The sequence below is a fragment of the Marmota marmota genome, unplaced genomic scaffold, assembly GCF_001458135.2.
Source record: "Marmota marmota marmota unplaced genomic scaffold, marMar, whole genome shotgun sequence".
Classification (NCBI taxonomy): Eukaryota; Metazoa; Chordata; class Mammalia; order Rodentia; family Sciuridae; genus Marmota; species Marmota marmota.
Window position 1 is genome coordinate 17,715,859 of NW_026000019.1, and position 22,423 is coordinate 17,738,281.

General features: G+C 39.2%; 1 protein-coding gene across 13 annotated transcripts in view; it reads right to left on the minus strand.

The window, feature by feature from the left end:
- The window catches only part of Rabgap1l (RAB GTPase activating protein 1 like), a 592,157-nt gene that overhangs the window by 110,615 nt on the left and 459,119 nt on the right, over positions 1-22,423 (minus strand). The window lies entirely within an intron of this gene.

Here is a 22,423-nt window from a genome sequence, read left to right on the forward strand (position 1 = left end):
CTTTTTCTGTCTTGGATATAATTGCCATTGGAATGAAGTCAGGTCGACTCAAGTAAACCCTAGAAAAACTAGTCAGAGAATCAGTGTTGGAGAACACAGTGAAGACAGCAGAGTACAACTGACTCAGGGTATGGATGGAGACTTGACCCAGGGCCCTGTTCTGTGGGCTCTGACACTGTGTGGCACTACCCCCCACAACCAGATTGGAGGAACATGGTTCCCAGCTCTATGTCTCATGAAGACCCACAAGCATGGAAGTTTTTTGTTTTTAAATCAGGGCTTGAACCCAGGCTCTTAATCACATCCCCAGCCCTTTTTATTTTTTATTTTAAGACAGGATCTTACCAAGTTCCTTAGGGCCTTGCTAAATTGCTGAGTCTGGCTCTGAACTTGCAATCCTCCTGCCTCAGTCTCCTGAGTTGCTGGGATTACAAGGTATGGGCCACCATGTCTGGCTACATGGAAGTTTTAAAATGTAATTTTGTTCTGTTAGCTTTCTATTACTGTGAAACAAATCGCCATAAACTTAGTGGCTAAAAATAATACTCACAACTCTGTGTGTCAGGGGTCCAAATGTGCTCTGCTCAGGGTATCACAAGGCCCAAGTCAAGATGGCGGCTGGGCTGGGCTCCTATCTGGAGGCTCTGAGGAAGAACCTACTTTGAAGCTCTTTCAGGTTGTTTGGGAGAAGCTAGTTCCTTGAGGTAGGAGGAACAAGGCCAGCTCCTTGCCAGTTGTTGTGGGAGCTGCCTGCCCTCAACTTCTTCAGGCTACCTAACCTTCTTTCTCCTATGGTCCCCTTCATATCCAAAGCAAGCAGTATATGTTGAACCCTTCTTAAACTTCAGTTCTCTCTGGCTTCTGCTTCTGCTGTCAGTCAATCCCAGGATGCAATCTACCTGTCTTATTAATTTATCTGGTACTGGCTGGAATGCAGCACCTTGCACATGCTAGACACATACTCTACCACTGACCTATGCTCCCAGCCCCTCTCTACTGTAATGCCGGCAGTGCCATACAACACAACAAAATCACTGAATGATAGCTGAGCATTGTCACAGGTCCAAGGGATGACACTGGGACATCTCTGGGGTGTTATTTTTAGGAAACAAAGCCACTGTATTCACTAAAAATTAAAGGTAAACAAAACAACAAAAGACAAATGGTACTATAAAGTATTTGCCCAAATGTAAAACAAAGATATTTTAGATTACTTGTAGGTGGATAAGTAATGTGTGCAAATGGCATAAAATATAAAAGGTGTAAAATATAGATAGTAAAAAAGTAAAACCTGTGGGCTGGGGTTGTGGCTCAGAGGTAGAGTGCTCGCCTGCCATGCGTGAGGCACTGAGTTCGATCCTTAGCACCACAAAAAAATAAAATAAAGACATTGTGTCCACCTATAAGAAAAAAAAAACTATATATCTATATATCTATACCTATCTATCTATATCTATCTATCTATCTATCTATCTATCTATCTATCTATCTATCTATCTGTAAAACTTGTTTCTAACACATCACTCAGCCCAGTTCTGCAATTCCCTAGGAATGACTGCTATTTACTAGTTCTTACCCTCCCAGAGAGATCCATGTTTACTAAAGCTTAAATACTAGGAAGGACTGGATTTACCTGTTCTTAAAAGGCTCTACCAAGTAAGTCCCTATTAAATCACGCAGGCTAAGGCTTTTGCGGAGGACTACAGAAGTTATTCTGTGATAAATAGTTTAGATTTTCTAATTATCTGAGGTTAGTAATGATTGTTTCTGTTTTCCTAGAAAATCATCCATTTCTTCCAAGTTTTCAAATTTGCACAGGATTAAGCAAAATATATTCGTATGGTTCCCTTATTCTTTTGTATTTCTGTTATTTGCCTATTATTTCTTAGTCTAGGCTGTCATCCCTATCCGTCTTTTAATGTTATAAATGAATATAAATATATAAATTTAATTTGACTTTAAAAAAGGCCTCTTTATTTATTTATTTATTTTTATAAATCTTTGGGTAATAAAAGGAGACCACAAACTGGCCCCATTACTTTTTTTTTTTTTTTAGGCCTCTTTATTAGTTGATCAATTTTCTCTGTTTTATCTTTACTCCTTTTTTAGGAGTAAATTGCTTAGGTTTATTTCATTGATTACTTTTCCAACTTTTTGAGTTAGATATACAATATAGTTCTTTCTTTCTTCATTAAGATAAGTGCTTTTGGGTCTGGGGTTGTGGCTCGTTGGTAGAGCACTCACTTAGCATGTGTGAGGTGCTGGGTTCGATCCTCAGTACCACATAAAAAAATAAATAAATAAAATAAAGGTATTGTGTCCAACTACAACTAAAAAAATTTTTTAAAAAAAGTGCTTCTGCACTTTAGTTCTGTCCTGCAGGTTCTGATATGTACAGTTTTCATTATGCTCTTTCTCTAGATTTTCTGTAACTTATTTGGTTTCCCCTGTGATCTAATACGTGTTTAAGTAGAAATCTTAAAATGTTCAGGTAATATAAAGTTTTTTTCTAATTCTAACTTTAGTTCCTGATCTACTGCAATGAGATCAGAGCATGTGTTCATTTTGCCTTTTGGAATCATTGGGATTTCCTATATGGTCTATTTTTGCAAATGCTTTATTTGACATTTTTAAAACCCCATTCTTAGTTTTCAGGATACAAAGTTGACAGATGTCAATTACCTACTTTACTTATTATTTGTTCTGGGTTTTCTTGTTCCCGTTTTTTGTCTGCCTGCCTCTCATGAACTGAGGAAGTGGACACCACTCCTCTCCCAGTCTCTCCACGTTTCCTGTGCGGCTGCTCCATGCAGTGCAGGCCTCATCATTGCTGTGCATCGTTCTTCTTTGTCTTATTAAAGCTTGCTCTTCTAAACTCAATCTTTTTTTTTTTTAAATAGGTCTTTAGATGTTGATGGGCCTTTATTTTATTCATTTATTTATATGAGGTGCTTAGAATTGGACCCAGTGTCTCATGCATGCTAGGCAGGTGCTCTACCACTGAGCCTCAACCCCAGCACCCCCCCTCCCCGGATTTTGTGTGTGTGTGTGTGTGTGTGTGTGTGTGTGTGTGGTGTTGGGGATGGAACACAGGGCCTTGTGCATGTGAGGCAAGCCCTCTCCCAACTGAGCTGTATCCCCAGCCCTAAACTCAATCTTGTCTGATATTAAGATACAATTTCTACTTTCTTGTATCTTCCCAGTTTTCAATCTAATCTGAGAGATTCTTCTTGAAGCCCATGACCCTGCTTCTTCTCGATGCCTGATTGCGACCCAGGAAGCTTCTGCTGCCAATCCCTAAGCCCCTGTCCCCTGGGTTCACACAGAACCTTTTGGCTTTGCTCCTCTGAGAATTATGCCACTGGCCTGAGGTTCACAGCTGTGGGCGTCTTTTCTCATCCGCATTCTTCTGTTCTTCATCACATATTGAGGTGTGCAGTTGCGCCTGTCTCCTGCTTTTTTGAAGACAGGGATCTTTTTTGTTCAGCTAGTGCAGCTGGATGATTTGTAAGGGAGAAGGAGAATAATGCTATGACCTTTGCTTTGTCATTTAAAAATCAGAGACTAGAATTTATTCTCTTCCACAGTCCCATTCCCTACATTATGCCCTCTGACCAAAGGCCATACTGTTCGTGCTCTGGAGATGTTCTTGATAACCCTATGTTCTGCCCCTTAGTTCCCTGAGTGAAGAAGGCAGTTTCTTATCTAAAAGGAAGAGAGTATAGAGCTGCCTAGGAACCATGAAAGGAAGTGCAAGCTGCTTGTTCTACATTAGCTCTCTCTTCAGGTCAGTTTAGTCTCCCTGAAAAAGTTGTTTTTCCCCCACTAATTCAAATTTAAACTTTAAAAATTCAAGTTAACTTCAAAGTAAATCTTAACAAAACAATAACAGCTACATGATGTGCTCAGTAGTGTTTCACCTATTTTGTACAATGCCCTTTGCTGGGCACTGATGAGTCACAGCAAGATGAATGCTTCAGGGACCCAGTCTACTGGGTTAGTAGCCATGTTGTCAATAAGCTTTTCTGCTAAGTGCACAGTTCAAGGGAGTCTTCCCAATGTCAAGCTGTGTTATTAGCATTACCCATCTTTCTCTGGGTCCTCTCAATCACATCATCTTTCTTAAACAATCAGAGTTATTCAGGTTGCTTTTTCTTGTTCAAAGTCTATACCTTTTAGAGTGGGCACAAAAGCTGCTGGTGTTCATCAGTCCTCATCTTAGTAACAGAGCCAAAATAATAAAAGATGAACTCACAGAGCAGTTCTATCAATTAGAATATTTTGGCTACAAAGAAAAGAGATCACTCAAGTTATCTTGTGTGTGTATATGTGTTTGTGTGTGTGTGTACAGCAGGGACAGTTACTCCAGGGTTTTGCATTAAAATACGGCTCAAAAGACTGTTATATATATGCCTATGCATGGTGGCACACTCCTGTAATCCCTGCAATTCAGGAGGCTGAGGCAGGAGGATCAATAGTTTAAGGCCAGCCTAAGCAATTTAGCAAGACCCTGTTTTAAAATTAAAAATAAAAAGGGCTGGAGATGCAGCTCAGTGGTAAAGTGTTCCCTAGGTGTTCAATCTCCAGTACTAAAAAACAAAACAAAATAAACACAAGCTACCAAACCTGTCACGTGGCCATCAGAACTAGAAGCAATCTACACAAGCTTCATAGGAAGAACAGGAACACAGGCCGAGAATTCCAAGATGAAGCAGACAGCAACAGCAGGGTCAGTTCCTCAAACCCTCGACGGGAATACTTTTTGACCACCCTCTTCCCTGCATATATCCCCTCCCTCCTGGCCAACACACACACACACACACACACACACACAGACAGTTCAAGGGAGTCTTCCCGATGTTATCAGCATTACCCATCTTTCTCTTTTTAAAGTGTCATGATTGGCTTCTGCTTACTCATCACTCTTGCTCACTCATGGCTTCTACTGACTGTCATCGTTGTTCGCATTTTCTGGTTGAGCATTTGACTTCTGTTTCTATCAAATAATTCTCTGAACCTCAAATTTAATGTTTCCTTAGGGTGAGCATTAGGCCAGTCCACTATGTCACCATCATCAATTCAATTAAGCACTTTATCTAGATTCTGATGGGCTAGCCGCCACACCATCTGACGGCTGGGTCTTACGTTCTCCCAGCACTGGGTCAAGACAGTGAGGGGAGACAGTAGAAAGCATGGCAGCCTGTCCATATCTGCCTAGGGCTGATGTCCTCAGGAGGCTATGGTACCTATTACAATGCTCAAGTCTTCCTTAGTTCTGATGACAAGCATCTTCCATCTTATCCAGGTTCTCTGTGACTGCCAAAAGCATTAATCCTATAAAATAGATCTGCCCGTTTTATTGCATTTTAAGTTTCTTTTGTACTTAAATGTATCATTGTCAAGAGAAATGTCCACATGCTATACCACAAATATATGAGAATTTAGCCAAACCAGCTAGAAACTCTTGGAAACAGCTATATCAAATGATTCCTTTTGCTCGTTTATCAAGGGGTTATAGTGACTAATGTATCTGCTGGCATAAAGGGACCATGCATTTAGTAGGGTCAGGCACTGTGGTGCCTTGAAGGAATTAGAGCTTATAATTACATTTCTGCCACCTAAGACCACACAGACAAAAGCTTTTTAAAATTTCATTTATGACAATTTAGAACTGAATTTAGGTTTTCTCATCACAATCCCTATAAGAATAGGTTTTTTTTTTTTTTTTAAATCATCTTATGGAATGAGAAAAAAAAATCTCAGAAGCCAACAATGCCATCATTTTAGAGGAGAGGTACAGTAGATTCAGTGAACAAGCTCCTATTGGTTCAGAATTTCAGTCAGGGCACAGCTGCAAACTTCAGCCTGGCCTAGCACCTGCACTGAGACAGTCAATGCCTTATTTGTTACAGCACCTGTTTGCCCAAGCTTCACCATATGCCACTGGAACTGAAGAGGAAGCAATCCCCCACAGGTCCAGAATGTGTTCCTTTAAAGCTCCTGTGGGGGCACATGCTCCACCTGTCCCTCTGTATGAGATGTGCCTGATTCTTGTGAAATTACAAACTCTGCCAATCCTAAAAATAATCTGATGTTTTTAAGAGTACGTGAAGAAATATTCATCAAACAAAAAGGTTAGGGAAGAGTCTTACATAACAAACATTACCATGAGAAGTTTTCCATAAAAGAATTGTTCAATTGCCAGATATGAATATAGTACTGATGTGGTTAAAAGAAATCCTTTGTAGTGAATAATCCAGAAAATGTATTCTATAAGAAACACTCTTCTCAATCAGATACATTTCACACTACTTCCAGCATTCATTCAGTTTTCATCCATGGAGTTCTGAGCACTTAACATACCAATTTGCTAGGATTCATGCTGGGAATTCAGCATTTGGAAGTGATTTGACATCATACTTTCCCTCAAGAAAGGAGTCATAAAGGTCCAACAATGTAAAAGGCATGACTGTGAGCAAACAGTGGGGAGCAGGCTGACTGGCTAGTCCACTGGCTGAGGATCCAGAGGGCAGTTGTGATTTCAACATGTCCTATCAAAGACACGCACATCTGCCAACACATTTTGCATCTCTCTCAAAAGTGCTTACCACTTTTGAGATCTGGTAACATCTAGCATCAGGTCTATAAAGGAAGAAAAAATTATTTCTCAGTTCTGATTCATGATTATTTTGGATCTCAGTGTATCATTTTGATTACATGCAATTGTTAAACTAGGCCAGAAGGGAAAGGTGATCAAGGTTGTCATCAGCCCTCTTTTGCAATGAGGGTGCTATTAGCAGGTGGGAAGAAGTAGCTGCAGAAATGCATCATGGAATCAGACACAGGGAGCATGAGGATTGTCTATGGAGGACAGTAAGAAACGCTCTCCCTTCACTCCTCTCTCATGTCTCAAGTATCTTAACGTCACTCACTCCCTGTGCAGACCTCCTAACTTCCTATCTACTCACATAGCCTAGTCTCATACAACAGCAAATGCAGGTCAACAAAGAAAAAGAGAAGTAAAATGAATGGGAAGGAAATTGTGTCCCTGATATGACCTTGAAAGTAAATTAATCTCTTTTAGTGTGATGACAGCTGCTGAAATAGTTAAATCACAGAATCTTTGTGATTTAAAAAGGCAGAAGTTTATGTTTTGTTCACTCAAAGTTCAGTTGGCAGGAGAGTGAGTTTGGGGGATTCTGAACCAGGCAGTCATTCTGGAACTCCACCTTTGGTCAGCCTTCACATGTACCTCCCAAAGCCACTCTGGATACTGACCTTTTAGTTTCTTGAAAAAGAAATGCCTTTTTGACTGAGGGTCTTGAAAAATAGTATTTTCTGTTTAGAGGGTTTTTATATTTTTCTTTTTATTATCAAATATATTTTCATATAAAAAAAGCAGCTGCTGTGTATGACTCCTACACACTTGAGCTCAAAGGCCAACACAGGCCATTACTCAGCTACACCCCTCTGGAAGAGGAGGTATATGAAGGCACTGGTTTCCCCCAGCACACTATTGACAGAGAATCCTTCAGAGGTCAAGCTTAATAGCTGTCTTTTGTCTCCTGTGCCTATTATTAAATGCCAAAGTGTAGGTCACCAAGAACCAGCAGATATGCAGAGAACAAAGAATGGGTTTAGAATTTACTTACAGCTCAGGATTCAGGTGTTCTCGTCATTTTTGGCTTCTACAGATTTTGCTTATTTTCCAATTACATGAGACACATTTACAAATATAGTTAACTATTTTATCTAAAACTAACTCTGAATCAATTCCACTACCCCCACCCCACCACTGCATCTCTCTCAAAAGTGCTTACCACTTTTGAGATCTGGTTTCAAATCTAGGGATTGGCCTAGGGATACTCCACCACTTCTGTAGCTCCAGCCCTTTTTATCTTCTATTTTTGAGACATGGTCTCAAACTTGCAATTCTCCTGCCTCAGCCTCCCAGGTTGCTGGGATTACAGGTGTATACCACTGTGCCCAGATATTCCACTCTTTATCAGATCAAAAATTCCTGTATGATGCACATAACAACCTCTCTTCAGTTGGCTGCTCCTATTAATCATTTAGGGCCTGAGCTTAAAATGTCACTTCCTCTGAAAAGTTTTCCTTGGTGCTCATTCCTCAATCTAAGTTAGCTTATACATTTTTTCTCTCTTGTGACAACTTTCTCTTTCCCTTTGTAACCTCTATCACAACTTGTAACTATACATTATCTTTGTATTATTTGTCTCTTCCATTATTCTGTAAACTTCAGGAGAAGACGAATCTTTTTTTCTTGTGATTATTACCAATCAGAACACCTACTACAATGCTAGGACATAATAAATGTGAAATACTTATCAAGTCAAAGAACTAATTAATCCCAATCTAATATGATCTAAGACTGGCGATAAAAAACAGAATCTGGAACCAGACTGCCTGGATTCAGACTTTGGCTCTGTGACAAATTAGCCAACTAGCCTTTGTTAGGGACTTAAAAATTCTTTGCTAGGGGACTGGGGTTGTGGCTCAGTGGTAGAACACTTGCTTTGCATGTGTAAGGCACTGGATTTAATTCTTAGCACCACATATAAAAAAAAAAGAATAAAATAAAGCTCTGTCAACAACTAAATTTTTTTTTAATTTCCTAAGTTTTTTTTTAATATGACAGCAGAATGCATTACAATTCTTATTACACTATAGAGCACAATGTTTCATATCTCTGGTTGTATATATAGTATATTTACACTAATTTGTGTCTTCACATCTGTACTTTGGATAATAATGATCATCACATTCCACCATCATTAATAACTCCATGCCCCCTCCCTGCCCCTCTGTCCTATCTAGGATGGAGTTAGAGAATATCATGGTAAGTAAAGTAAGCCAATTCCAAGAAACCAAAGGCCGAAATGTTTTCTCTGGTAAGTGGATGGTAATCCATAATGGGGGCAGGCCATGGGATGAGTGGAGGAACTTTGGATCGGGCAAAGGTGCGGGGAAGGGGCACGGAGGTAAGAAAGATGATGAAATGAGAAGGACATTATTATCCTAGGTACATGTATGACTGCACAAATGGTGCGACCCTACTTTGGGTACAACCAGAGAAATGAAAAATTGTGTTCCATTTGCGTACAATAAATCAAAGAATATTCTGCTGTCATGTATAACTAATTAGAACAAATAAATAAACTAAAATAAAAATGGCAAGGCACACAAAATCATAGGAGAAAATATGATATCCTTCTGCAACACACTCATAGCACTTAGTTCATCTGATCCATCAGCAATTCTGTGGGAAGAAAGCCTTAGGATCTGTTCTTAGACTCAGTTTATCTAGAATAGCTGGGAACACCAGCCAAGGAGGCAAGGTTAAGTTGTGGACCTTGGACAGCAGCAGAGGCTCTAGGCATTACAGGCACGTCTGTCTACTGCAGCAGCTTCCTGGAAAATGCAGTACTCATGGATTTTATTTTCTAAACGGCAAAATATTAGAACTTTCCCATTATCTTGGGTCTTCCTTTTTCATCTATATTTTTCTCTAAACACTGAGAGTATATTACATAACCACCCCCCCCCCCGCACCATGTGTTCATCTCCACCCCTCTCTCTCCCATTCCAGGTCCTGGATTGATCCTAAAATAGTCATTGGAGTTTAGATCTTGTCATATTTCATTAAGTAAATTATTTTATAAAGAACAACATTTTACCTTTTTGATCTGGATAGACCATCTACTCATGACAATTCCATTAAATAACAACAACAACAACAACTTTAAGGTAAGTTTAAGCACATTAACCTTGAAAAAAAACGTCTAACTTAAGCAGGCATGGTGGTAAACATACTGCATAACCTCCACATGGCTGATGGAGGCTGAGGCAGGGGGATTACAAGTTTCAAGGCAAACCTCAGCAACTTAGTGAGATCCTGTCTCAAAATAAAAAATAAAAAGGGGTGGGGCATGTAACTCAGTGGTAAAGCTCCCCTGGGTTCAATCCCCAGTATTGTAAAAAATAAACAAGATGCAACCATTGTATACTCAGGGGAAAAAATGTGGAATATGCATTGGAAAAAACTGCTGTAACACTCAACTTAAACTTCTTATTGAAATAGGAATATGTGAATTTAAAGGTCAGCTGCTGCTCTACCTTGTCTAGGAAATTAAATATTTTGGAAGATTCAGATTAGTCTTTAAATCTTTCACTGAATATTCTCATGTGCTATTGTCTTAAGATGTTGGTGTTCATTTTGGCGATATATTTTTCTCTTCTGCATTGATTTATGCGGTCTTAACTTTTCTTTTTAGAGTAAACATTGTTCAATAGTTCATGCACAGCACAATATCTTATGAAAATAAATTAAAATGAAATACTTAATTTAAACTTTTCCCTAAATTGCCTATAAATTCCCCTTCCCCCAGTACCAGGGATTGAACCCAGAGGCCCTTAACCACTGAGCCACAGCCACATCCCCAGAACACCCTGCTTTTTTAAATTTTGAGACAGGGTCTCACTAAATTTCTCAGGGTCTCACCAGTTGCTGAGGCTGGCCTTGAACTTTCAATCCTTCTACCTCAGCCTCCTGAGCTGCTAGGATTACAGGCATGTGCCAATGCATCCAGCTCCTATAAATCTTTTTTTAAAAAATGTTTTTAGATGTTGACGGACTTTTATTTTATTCATTTATTTATATGAGGTGCTAAGAATCAAACCCAGTGCCTCAATATGCTAGGCAAGTACTCTACCACAGAGCCATAACCCTAGCCTTCTCTATAAATCTTAATAACCAGGAGATAGAAAATATAAGTGGGCCTGGGATGCAGTCAGTGGTAGAGCCCTTGACTAGTGTGTGAGAGGCCCTGGGTTCAATTCCCAGCAATGCAAAAGAAGAAAAAGAAAACATTTAAAATTTCAGAGTCCTCTGAATTTGGAAACCAAATTGGCTGATAGATAATAAAATGAGTGTCATAGACTGGATGTTCTATGTAAGCAGAAGATCTTGACTCAAGTATTACTAAGAATTTATAAACATCTACAGCTTCTATTCTCATGGAACATAAACTGATACCAGGTTTACTCATTCACTTGTTTTGTGGAATGTTTTTTGTTTGTTTTACTTGAAAAATAACAACTCTTGGTAAAAGGATATTATGAAACAAAAACTCTTAGTAAGTAAATTTTATTAAATGGTAAGGAAGTCTCCCTCTCCCTGTGACTCTCAGAAACTAAGGTACTGTTTTTCTTTTACTAATTTTTTTTTTTTAAGTTGTAGATGGACAGAATGGATAGAATGCCTTTATTTTATTTGTTTTTATGTGGTGCTGAGGATGGAACCCAGGGCCTCACACATGCCAGGCAAGCTCTGTGCCACTGAGCTACAGCCCCAGCCCTAAGGTCCTGTTTTTATGTACTGAAACATAAACTTGCCACGCACAGATGTGGCAGACTGTTACAGGAGTGGCTCCCAATCAATCTTGGTCCCCATTTCCCTTGGGCAGTGCCTTCATACGCTCTCAGCCACACATTTGGTTTTGAGGACTCGGATGCTGACAAAGGTGACACAGCATGGCTTGACAAGTGTTTGTGCAGTGGGTCCTGCCTTCTCGGAAACCATGATGCTGTGGAGTGCCAAGAATGAAAAGGCACAGGGAAGAGCCTTACCCTGAGCTGCCCACCAGCCATGCTCACGCAACCCAAGGAGTATTAACTACTGCTTAAAACCTGTAAGCTAAAAACAGCAACAGAAAACCTGATACAACGTACAAGCATAAATATGCACAAGCACAAGCACTGCTTGAATTTAATTCATGAAGCATAAAATATGATTGATAATTAAATACAAAATGTGACTATCACTCCACACAAAAAGAAGAAACGGACTGGTCTGTCATTTGAGATCTATATTAGTATTCCTTTGATTTTATTAATTTGACATTCTACCCTGTTTTAAAAGTCTGTGGCATATACTTCTGTTTTTGAATTTTTTTTTTTTTAGTACTGGGGATTTTACCCTGAGGCACTTTACTACTGAGCTACATTTCTAAACCTTTTAAATTTTTATTTTGAGTTTTTGCTAAATTGCCAAGATTCACCTTGTACTTGTGGTCTTCTTGCTTCAGCCTCCCAAGTAGCTGGGATTACATGTGTGTGCCACTGCACCTGGCTGGCATCTTTCTTTTTCTTCTTTATGCCCCCTCCCTTACCTTCATTCTCCTTCGTCTAAGCCAATGAGCTTCTATTCTCCCTCCCCACACCTTATTGTGGGTTAGCATCCACTTCTCAGAGAGACATTCAGCCTTTGATTTTTTGGGATTGGCTGATTTCACTTAGTATGATAGTTCCTTCCATTTGCTAGCAAATGCCATAATTTCATTCTTCTTTATGGCTGAGTAATAATCCACTGTGTATATGTACCACATTTTCTTTATCCATTCATCTGTTGAAGGGCATCTAGGTTGGTTCCATAGCTTAGCTATTGTGAATTGAGCTGCTACATTGATGTGGCTGTGTCACTATAGGATGCTGATTTTAAGTTTTTTGGGTATATACTGAGGAGTGGGATAGCTGGGTCAATTGGTAGTTCCATTCCAAGTTTTCTGAGGAATCTCCATACTGCTTTCCAGAGTGGCTGCACCAATTTGCAATGCCACCAGCAATGTATGAGTGTAGCTTTTTGCCCCACATCCTCACCAACTTTTATTGTTATTTGTATTCTTTTATTTATTTATTTATTTGGTACTGGGGATTGAACCTAGGGCCTTGTGCATGCAAGGCAAGCACTCTCCCATCTGAGCTATATCCCTAGCCCCATTCTTGATAAATGCTGTTCTGACTGGAGTGAGGTGGAATCTCAGTGTAGTTTTAATCCACATTTCTCTAATTGCTGAACATTCTTTTCATATTTGTTGACTGTTCACAGTTCTTCTGTGAAGTGCCTGTTTAATTCCTTTGCCCATTTATTGATTGGGTTATTTTTTTTTTTTTTGGTATTAAGTATTTTGAGTTCTTTATATATCCTGGAGATTAATGCTATGAGGTGCTTGTCATGAAGACTTTCTCCCATTCTGTAGGCTCTCCCTTCGTATTGCTGATTGTTCCTTTGCTGAGAAGAAGCTTTTGAGTTTGATTCCTGATTTTACTTCTCGTGAAGGAAGTCAGATCCTGGGCTGGCATGGTGAAGATTTGGGCCTACTTTTTCTTCTATTAGACACAGGGTCTCTGTTCTAATGCCCAAGTCTTTGATCCATTTTGAGTTGAGTTTTTGGGCAGGACGAGAGATAGGGGTTTAATTTCTTTTTGCTATATACAGATTTCCAGTTCTCCTAGCACTATTTGTTGATGAGGCTATGTTTTTGGCACCTTTGTCTAGTATGGGTTTGTCTTTGTGTCTTTTATTCTGTTTCTTTGGTCTTCATGACTGTTTTGGTGCCAAAACCTGCCATTTTTTGTTACTATAGCTCTGAAGTATAATTTAAGGTCTGGTATTTTGATGCCTCCTGCTTCACTTTTCTCGCTAAGGATTGCTTTGTGTATTCTGGGCCTCTTATTTTTCTAAATGAATTTCATGAGTGTTTTTCTATTTATATGAAGAATGTCATTTGCATTTTAATAGGAATTGCATTAAATCTGTATAGCACTTTTGGTAGTACGGCCATTTTGACAATATTAATTCTGCCTATCCAAGAACATGGGAAATCTTTCCATCTTCTTTCTAGTTTTCATTGGCATATTCATCTTGATGTCAATTCTTATGGCATAATTATTTTTACTTTAGAAACTAAGAAGTTTATGCAAATTAAACTTGAAGAAAAAATTTAAGTATTCAAAAATCACTGAATAATGATTCAAAAAATAAAATATGTAAAGATAAGAGAGGGCATCTGGTTAGCTAGAACACAAAGTGAGACAGCTGACCTCTCATGGGCTTAACAGACTCTTATGGGTCTGTTAAAGTGGAAAATTCACAAATTTATATTTAGCTGCATAATATGATAAGACCTTTTTTTTTTTTTTTTCCAGATAGGATCTTGCTAGGTCATCCAGGCTGGCCTCAAACTTGTGATGCTTCTGCTTCAGTCTCCCAAGTCACTGAGATTACAGATATGTGCCACCATGCCAGTTTATACACCATTCTTAGAAGTAGAATTCAGCTGGGCATGGTGACACATTCTGTAATCCCAGAGACTCACAAGGCAGAGGCAAGAGGATCGTAAATTTGAGGCCAGCCTCAACAACTTAGTAAGACCCCAGTAATTGAGGAAACCCCTGTCTCAAAATAAAAAGGGCTGAAGATGTGGCTCAGTGGTACAGCACCCTCGGATCAATCTCAAGTATCAAAAAAAAAAAAAAGGTAGAATTCCAACCAATTTCATCTTTTATTTTACCTTTCTATAGAAAGAAACCTGGCATACCATTCAGTGTAACGTAGGAGGATTTTTTTTCTGTAATATTTTTTTCCAGAAATATTTTCAAGAAAAATTTAAAACCCAATATTCTTCATGTCTTATGAACAGTATTTGTTAACTGAATATACATAAACAAGTAGTAGATGGACTTCTTTGATCCATCCATATGCTAGGTGTTGGATTAGGCACAAGGCAACTGCGGAGGGCAAGGTAGAGTGTACCCATGAGGGGCATATAGTCAGGGGAAATGACTCAAAATAATTGTAATAATAAGAAAACACTTGCACTTATGCAGTGCTTGATACAAAGTTTCTCACTTCTGTTATCCTCATAGCAATCCCATCTTACAAGTACCATATTCTTTTTACAGAGAGATAACTGAGGTATACTGAGCATAGAAACTTGCCAGAGCTAACAAGTAGAGCATCCCAGACTTGAATTCCAACAGCATGGCTTCTGAAAACTACTAGGAACAAACCATCCCGCAGTGGTAGTCTGCTGGAAGAACTGCAGAGTCAGAATAAAGAGGCTGTTATTATTCTGACCTGGCTTTTAAAGTGTAAATAAGAGTCTGCTTGACTACGCAGCTTCAGAAGGACTTGATAAATCATTCCGCCATGCTTCACAGATGTGCCTAACTTAATCACTTCTTACAACATCCCTGGGCAGCTGCATTACCTCATTTCATGGGGAGGAGCTCACACTTGTGGACATTCTGTGACTTTCTTGGGATCCCCATTCAGTAAGAACTGCAGCCAGAATTCAAACCCAGACCAGCATGCCTCCACCTACTCCAGGAACTCTGCAGAGGGCAAGTATTCCAGGAGGGAGCGATAGGATGTGACAGGGGCATGGCATCTTGGCATGAAGTAATGGGTATGTGTCCAGCTGAGGGGCATGGGGCATACTGTACACGAAGGCGCTGCAGCCTTCTCTGTGCTGAGGAGAGCTACAATGAGGGGGTTTCCTGTAGACAACACAAGTGCGGAAGCATAGGGGACACTAGAGAGGACAGAAGGGAAAGCAGTTGGCCCAGCAAGTCAGGGCCTGAACTTGAATTCTGAAGGGTCCAACAAGAGCCTTCTATGTCAGACAATCTACAAAATTTTTCTTTTGAGAGGGGAGGGCGATGTCTGCCATTTGAATTCTTAAACAGTGGCCACCCTAGAATTTGTTAAAATATTTTAGGAAAAAGTTATTCAGGGCTGGGGTGAAACTCAGAGGCAGAGTGCTTGTTTAGTGTGTACAAGGCCCCGGGTTCCATCTCTAACATCACACACACATACAGAAACACAGAAGTTTTATTCAAGTGATTTCAGAAAACAAACTATGACCCTGTGTCTTACATAGTATTCAAATGATGTTGCTTAAAATACTCATTCTATTATAATACAGTATAGACTATCTTCTACCCCTGAACATGATAGTCACGCTATGACTTACACGCACAATTCACCGTCTCTAGTAAAAGAAGGGGACAAGGGAGGCTATGGTTTAATGTAATGTATAAGACAACATAAAGGCAGAGCTCTTAAAGGTAACAAGACCACCAGCACAGGGTATGTAAGGTAAAACAGAACTTTTAATCAGCTGAAATACATACCAGAGGAAATTCCTTGCCAGCTAAGTGGGTTGATGAAAGTGCAAGGTGGTTGTGGGGAAAAAAAAAAAGATATTTTAGATAATCTGTTTAGGAGAAAAGAGAGAACTTGGGTATGCTGACAAAAATAGGAAACTGCCATGTGTTATCAGATGTTGAAGGTACAGCTCAGAGCTGCCACGCAAGATTTATGTTCAGAAGATGAGAGCATTTTCTGGGAGACTGAGAAAAAATTTGTGTCTGGTCGACCATGAGAAGAATAGGGTATGGGTCAGCTGAATCCCCTTCCAAATAAACCTGTTGAAGCTCTAACTCCCCAGTACTTCAGAATATAACTATTTGAAGACAAGGCCTTTAAAGAGATAAAGTAAATTGAAATAGAGTCATCAGGTTGGGCCATGACTTGACCTGTGCACTTATGAAAAGAGTTTAGGACACAGACCTCATGGGCACAGGGACTACCACATGAGGACACAACAAGGTAGCCATCTGAAAGCTGAGGGGCCTCAGAAAAGTCAACTCTGCCAAAACCTGACTCTCAGACATTAGTGTCCAGAACAGTCAGGCAAAAGCCTCCATTGTTTAAGCCTCCCAGCTGTGTGGTGCCTTGTTATGGCAGCTTTGGCAACTGACAGCCTTGAAGCTAGGGGCTGATGAGGAACAGAAAGCACTGCCTGTTGAGGAAGGAGCTCTGAGAATGTCAGCTTTGGCTCTCAGAATAAAAGTAGTAAGAGCCAGTAGAGTGCAGCCACCCCCGGAAAGGGGTCGTGGAATAAAACACAGGCTAGACCACACTGATAAGCGTGTTATGCTTGTGCCCAGTGGGTAGCAGAAGCTTCCCGAGCTTCCACTACACCGCCTCTTCATGTGGTCTGTATTCCAAGATTCCTTTAAGTTATAATATCAAAAAATCAAAAACAAGTATTTGAAAGAGACTCTGTGGATTACATATGATGATTTGGGCAGGAAATATCTATGGCAGAGGAAAGAGAAAAGGCAGACATTTGGGATGAAAGAAGTGACACCCTGTCCAAAGATGGGAGAACAGAAAGTCCCCAGCTAGAGAATCTGCCAGGAGAAAAGCCGGCCTGTTAACAGCAGCCATGGATGACAGAGAGGAATACGATTCTTCCCTCAGTGTACGCACTTCCGTGGAATCTCAGAAAGCTTAACAAACAACATTTGGATATATGTAAATACAACTTAAAATTTCCACTATCTTTTTCTGGTTGCTATGCTCACTTACAAGTTTTTTCCACCATTCTTAAACAAAAATTTTTCATGGGGTTGGGGGAGAGCAGGGAAGGAAAAGGAGAGAAAAAGGCACACTAGTAGAATAAGTAGCTTCTCCAGAGTATTAGGTTTAGTTCTTTGCTAACTAAATGCTACATAGATCCAAGAATTGGAGGAGTGAGAATAGCAACAATTACTAAGTAAATGTAATGCAAATGTCCTTCATATCTCAGAGCAGAGGCACTGGTATCTGAAATAGTTGTGGTTAAGAGTTTGGAATAGAGACAATCCCTGACTTAGGATGGTTAAACTTCAAGGATTTTTCAATTTTACCAGGGCACCAAATCTATAACCATTAGCAAAAGCCATACTTCAAATTTTGAATTTTTAATTTTGACCTTTTCCTGGTTACTGATATGTGTTAGATTGTCACAATGCCACCCCCAGTCACCACGCAATCAATAGGTAAGCAATGATACTGCAGTGTATGACACTGCTGTGCCCTGATGTCCCACAGGCTAGGCAATCAGGTCCATATTGGCTTGATGATGTTTCCAACTTATGACAGACTTATCAGGATGTCACCTCCTCTTGCAGTGAAGAGCATCCTTTCTAAACACTCAGGAGGTCCAATGGCCCAGCCTAAGCTGTTCTAAACCTAAGACATTGACATTGATTTTTATTTCTGCCTGAGAGAACAATAGTAAATCATTCCAGGAGGCAGCAACAAGGGCACAGAGGAACATTATTTCTTGTCTAAATCAGATTCCTAAACATGAACAATGAAGCATACTTAAGATATAATCTTAGTATGAATAAATAAATAAACTCAAAGGAATGTGGATCTCACTGTAAACAGTTGTGGGGAAATCATTTATTACTGCTGTTCCCAACCGTGAAGCTCTAACTTAACTCTTCAACACTGACTGATAAAAATAAATCATACCACCTGGATAAAAGATAATTGTCAAAATACTTCAGAAAGTGAAAATTCCCATTTAAAAGCATAACCATGAATCTTACTAAGTCTTACAAGACTACTAGGGGTGAATTAGGTGCAGGGGAAAAAAAAGAATACACTAAAATTTTTGAAGAAAGAGAAAATACTAAGTGGGGTAGCAACTCTGGTGTTCCTTTTTGTGTTAATTAAGTGTGGAAAGTATGTAGCACCAATTTTGGAATGTAGATAAGGGCATAAAGCTTTATTCCTATGTTATGTTATTTTACTATTTACCACTTTCTAATAAAAGATAAACCCATATAAAAATCATTTTTTTCATCCATTTATCTTATTTTTCTTTAGGGAAGGAAAATCTAATGACTCATATGTAGAACAGTTTATGATACAATACACAGTTCACCTATCAAGTTAATTTAAAAATGTCTATATCGTTTTCTTTTTAATGGACTTGAGAAAATGACTGGCAGAAAGAAGTAGGCATAAGGGTAGAGAAAAAATAGAAGAAGCAAAGAAAGGTGATCAGTGCATTCCAGCTGGCTAGGAACAGTACAGTATAAAAGCTGTTTCCTAATCGTGGAGGGTGCCAGGTTCTGGGAACCTGGAGCTGCAGCCAATCTTCTCCGCCTGTGGTCAGCTGTTTCAGAGCACATCCAACACTAATGTGTTCCTTGCTCAGTGAGAAAAAACAATTCTTAAATCTAATATACTCTGAGAATTGTGAACACTAACAGAAGCCTCTAAGGGAAAAAGGGAAAAGGTGTTGATATAGAAACTACTTCATCATCAGTTTCTTAATGATCACATCACTGAATCCTACAGCACAATTAACATTTCTCCAGCAGCAGATTAAGACTGGAGAAGTTAGACTTAATGACGTCTAAATACCTGAAGTGTGGCTATCAATGTACAGAGGTCTTTATGGGAAAGGAACACTAAGTGCATTTTCATCAAAATAAACTTTTTCAGTGATGCACATGAGGGTTCACATTTTAGATGCATGGAGTCAACAGCAGCTTCTGTGTGGCTTCACTGCTAATTCAAATAAAGCATCCATTTGGGAGACAGCGTCCTTGTTCACAGACCAAACAATGGCCAGTGATACGCAGCAAGCAGCATGAAGAAGGGAGAAGCAAACTGCTTTAAATATCAAAGTTCTTTGCAGTTTTTCTCTAGAGTGAAAGTTATTTTCAAATAATTCAAATCCATGGTTACAAGTATGGGAGGAGGTCTTGAAGGGAAAAAAAAGGAAAGTGTTGAAAAGGGATTCAGCACTATCCCATTAAAACCATCAACTGTGAAGGGTAAGATGGAACTGTACTCATCCACTCTGGGAGAGTGGGAAATTGTTCAGCACTGTGTACAGGTAACTGAGCTGGAGCACAGCTTAGAATTTTCTGAGGCTAGTAGTTACCATAGCAACAGTGTGTCATTGGCAGCTACCTTTCTGGAATGGAGGAGGAAGGCAATTTTGGTGTGAGAGAGGAAGATTCCAGGTTAGGTGTAGCATTTTGCCATTAGGGCCCTCCTCATTCCCCCTACTCAGAGCCTCTGCCATCTTTGTTTATTTCAATGTCCCCCCCCCCCTTTTTGGTACTGGGAACTAAACCCAGGGGTGCTCTACCACTGAGCTATACCCCCACCCTTTTTATTTTTTATTTTAAGACAGGGTCTTGCTAAGTTGCCCAGGCTGGTCTAGAACTCGGTCCAAGAATGCTTTATCTAACACTTAGCCTCTACCTGAAAGTCTGCCATCTCCTAAACTTTCCAACTGCACACCACTATGATGATGGTGAGATGACTCTCATCCTTCCCCATTCATTGGAACCCCTCACTGTTCACAGATTCATTAGTTGCAGTAGATCAGAATAGGGAGAGGGGAGGTGGTAGGAACAGTGGAATATAGGATACATATTAGTTTTTTTAAAAAAACAATAAGCTACTATAAATTCAGTACAGTGGGTTGTGATTAGCTTTTTGGTTTGGGGACTTTCTTGGGATGAGGAGAGAAGTTTGAAATAAAATACAACACAATACAGTAAAACACAACGCATCAGAGTGCCTCAAACAATGTAGGGGTAAATCTCTCCAGGGATGTATGAATGTATACGTGCACCTATCTATGGCTCAGGTCTGGAATGAAAAGCAGTTTCAAAATGTAGGTCTTGGTTTAAAAAACTGTTTGAACCTTAGTGTGGTGGCCAATGTTCCAATCCCTGAATATGTGCCTTTCTACAGTTTCATGTCACATCAGCCTCACAATCATCCACTCTACAATCATGTTATGAATTAAAATGGTACCTACGGGATGTTAAGAAATAGAAATAGCTAAGAAATAGACACTCACCTTAGATAATATAGAAAAACAAAAACAAAAACAAAACCCAAACCCAACAAAACATTATTCATACATTGTACAATTATTAAATTATTTAAGATTTTTAATTATTAAAATCTTATTTAAACCTTTTTAAAAATACTCACATATATCTAGTGATGTCCAAATAAATCATGCTGGTTGCAAGATACTTCCTTTCCTGCAATGGTCTACTGGGTTCATATTATGACTTATTTTCTAATGTTTTGTGTTTCTGTATCTCTTAGATCTCATATTTCTGGATTGTCAACTATTAGCTACCTTCTCTGAGAAATTTCATAAATTATATTGAGAAAAAAATCTTTCCTTATACATTTCATATTTTTGGATTGGTTGCCTGAGTTTTTGTTCTTAATCATTTGCCAATAGTATTTGATTTCCTAGAAAACACTTAACTTTTCACCTTACCTGTACATCTTAGTTCTCACTCTTTTATTCTTAGAAATTATGTTTTACTTCAATAGATTTCTACAGCATCACCCCAATTCACAGTACTTCTCCTGGCATCTCTGAAGCAATCAGTGGCTGAAGCTCACTTTCAAACTTACCTCCTACAAAATTCAATCAAAGAAACCATGGCCACTGGAATATACTTCCAAAATCTACACACAGATGTGGTTTAGGCTTAGATATGTGGCCCAGCCAAATCAATCATCACACTTGAAGGCTTTAAGGAGTTTGTATCTTCAGAGGTCTTTTTTGATACACTTGGAAAATGATCTTTTTGAATATAGGTTTCATTAGAAAAGACAAAATAACATTTTTTCCCTGCTCAGTTGTTAACTTTCAAAGCATTTAACTGTGTGTGTGTGTGTGTGTGTGTGTATGTGTGTTTTAACATTTACAATGTACTTTAAAATAGGTTAAAACTCAAAACAAAGGCATTACACCATGAAAGCGTTATAGTAGTTATGGTAATTAAGAGAAGTCTCTCTCAATTATTTATTAAGCTCATGTAACTACAGTTTCCGTGATGAGTTTAATAAATTGATGGCAACTCTTTTGTTTAGTTGCTCAGTTAAAAATCTATGGAATTGCCTTGATTGTTCTTTTATTATCATATCCACATTTAACACACCATAAAATCTTGTTGGTTTCTTTCAAGATACACCCTGTTGCCAACCATCTTCATTTCCATTCCATCTCTATCTCCAGGGTGATCACTCTGATTCAATCTGTCATCATCTATCAATGGGATTACTGCAAAACCTCCTGTCTGATCTCCCTACTTTTCCTGCCTGTTCTTAACAAAATATGCATTGTGCTTCTCTGAGAACCTCAGACAGAGCCTATCATTCTTCCATTCAAACTCTGAAAGGGCTCCCCATTTCAAAATAAAGTCTAAGTCCTTATAATAATCACAATTTCTGTCCCCTGGTGAGCACATTGACTTCCTATTCTACTTCTCTGATTTCATCTATTTCACTACAGATACACTGACCTTCTTCCTATTTCTCAAACCCACCAGGCCTGAGCCAGCCTCAGGGTCTTTGTACTGGCAAGCTGTGTCTGCCTAGAATATTCTTCCCCAGGGCAGCTCTACCAGTAACCCCTATCTCCTGTTTCATTCATCTTCTCAGTGAGGACAACACTGACTAACCAAGAACAGCCACAACCTTCCCCACTCCACCAATCCAACCCTGATCTTTCCCCTTTTCACAACTATTTATCACTTCAAAAGTATTAAATTCATTTATTATGTCAATTATTTGGTGTCCATTTTTTTCAAGCAAGAATGTAAGTTCCATAAGACATGTCTGTCCATTTGTTTAAGATTATATAGGACAAAGCAAGAAAAGCCTGATTTAGGCAAAGCTTTCAGTTCTCTAAGGAACTTAGAAAGTTTAAATCTTGATCTGCCC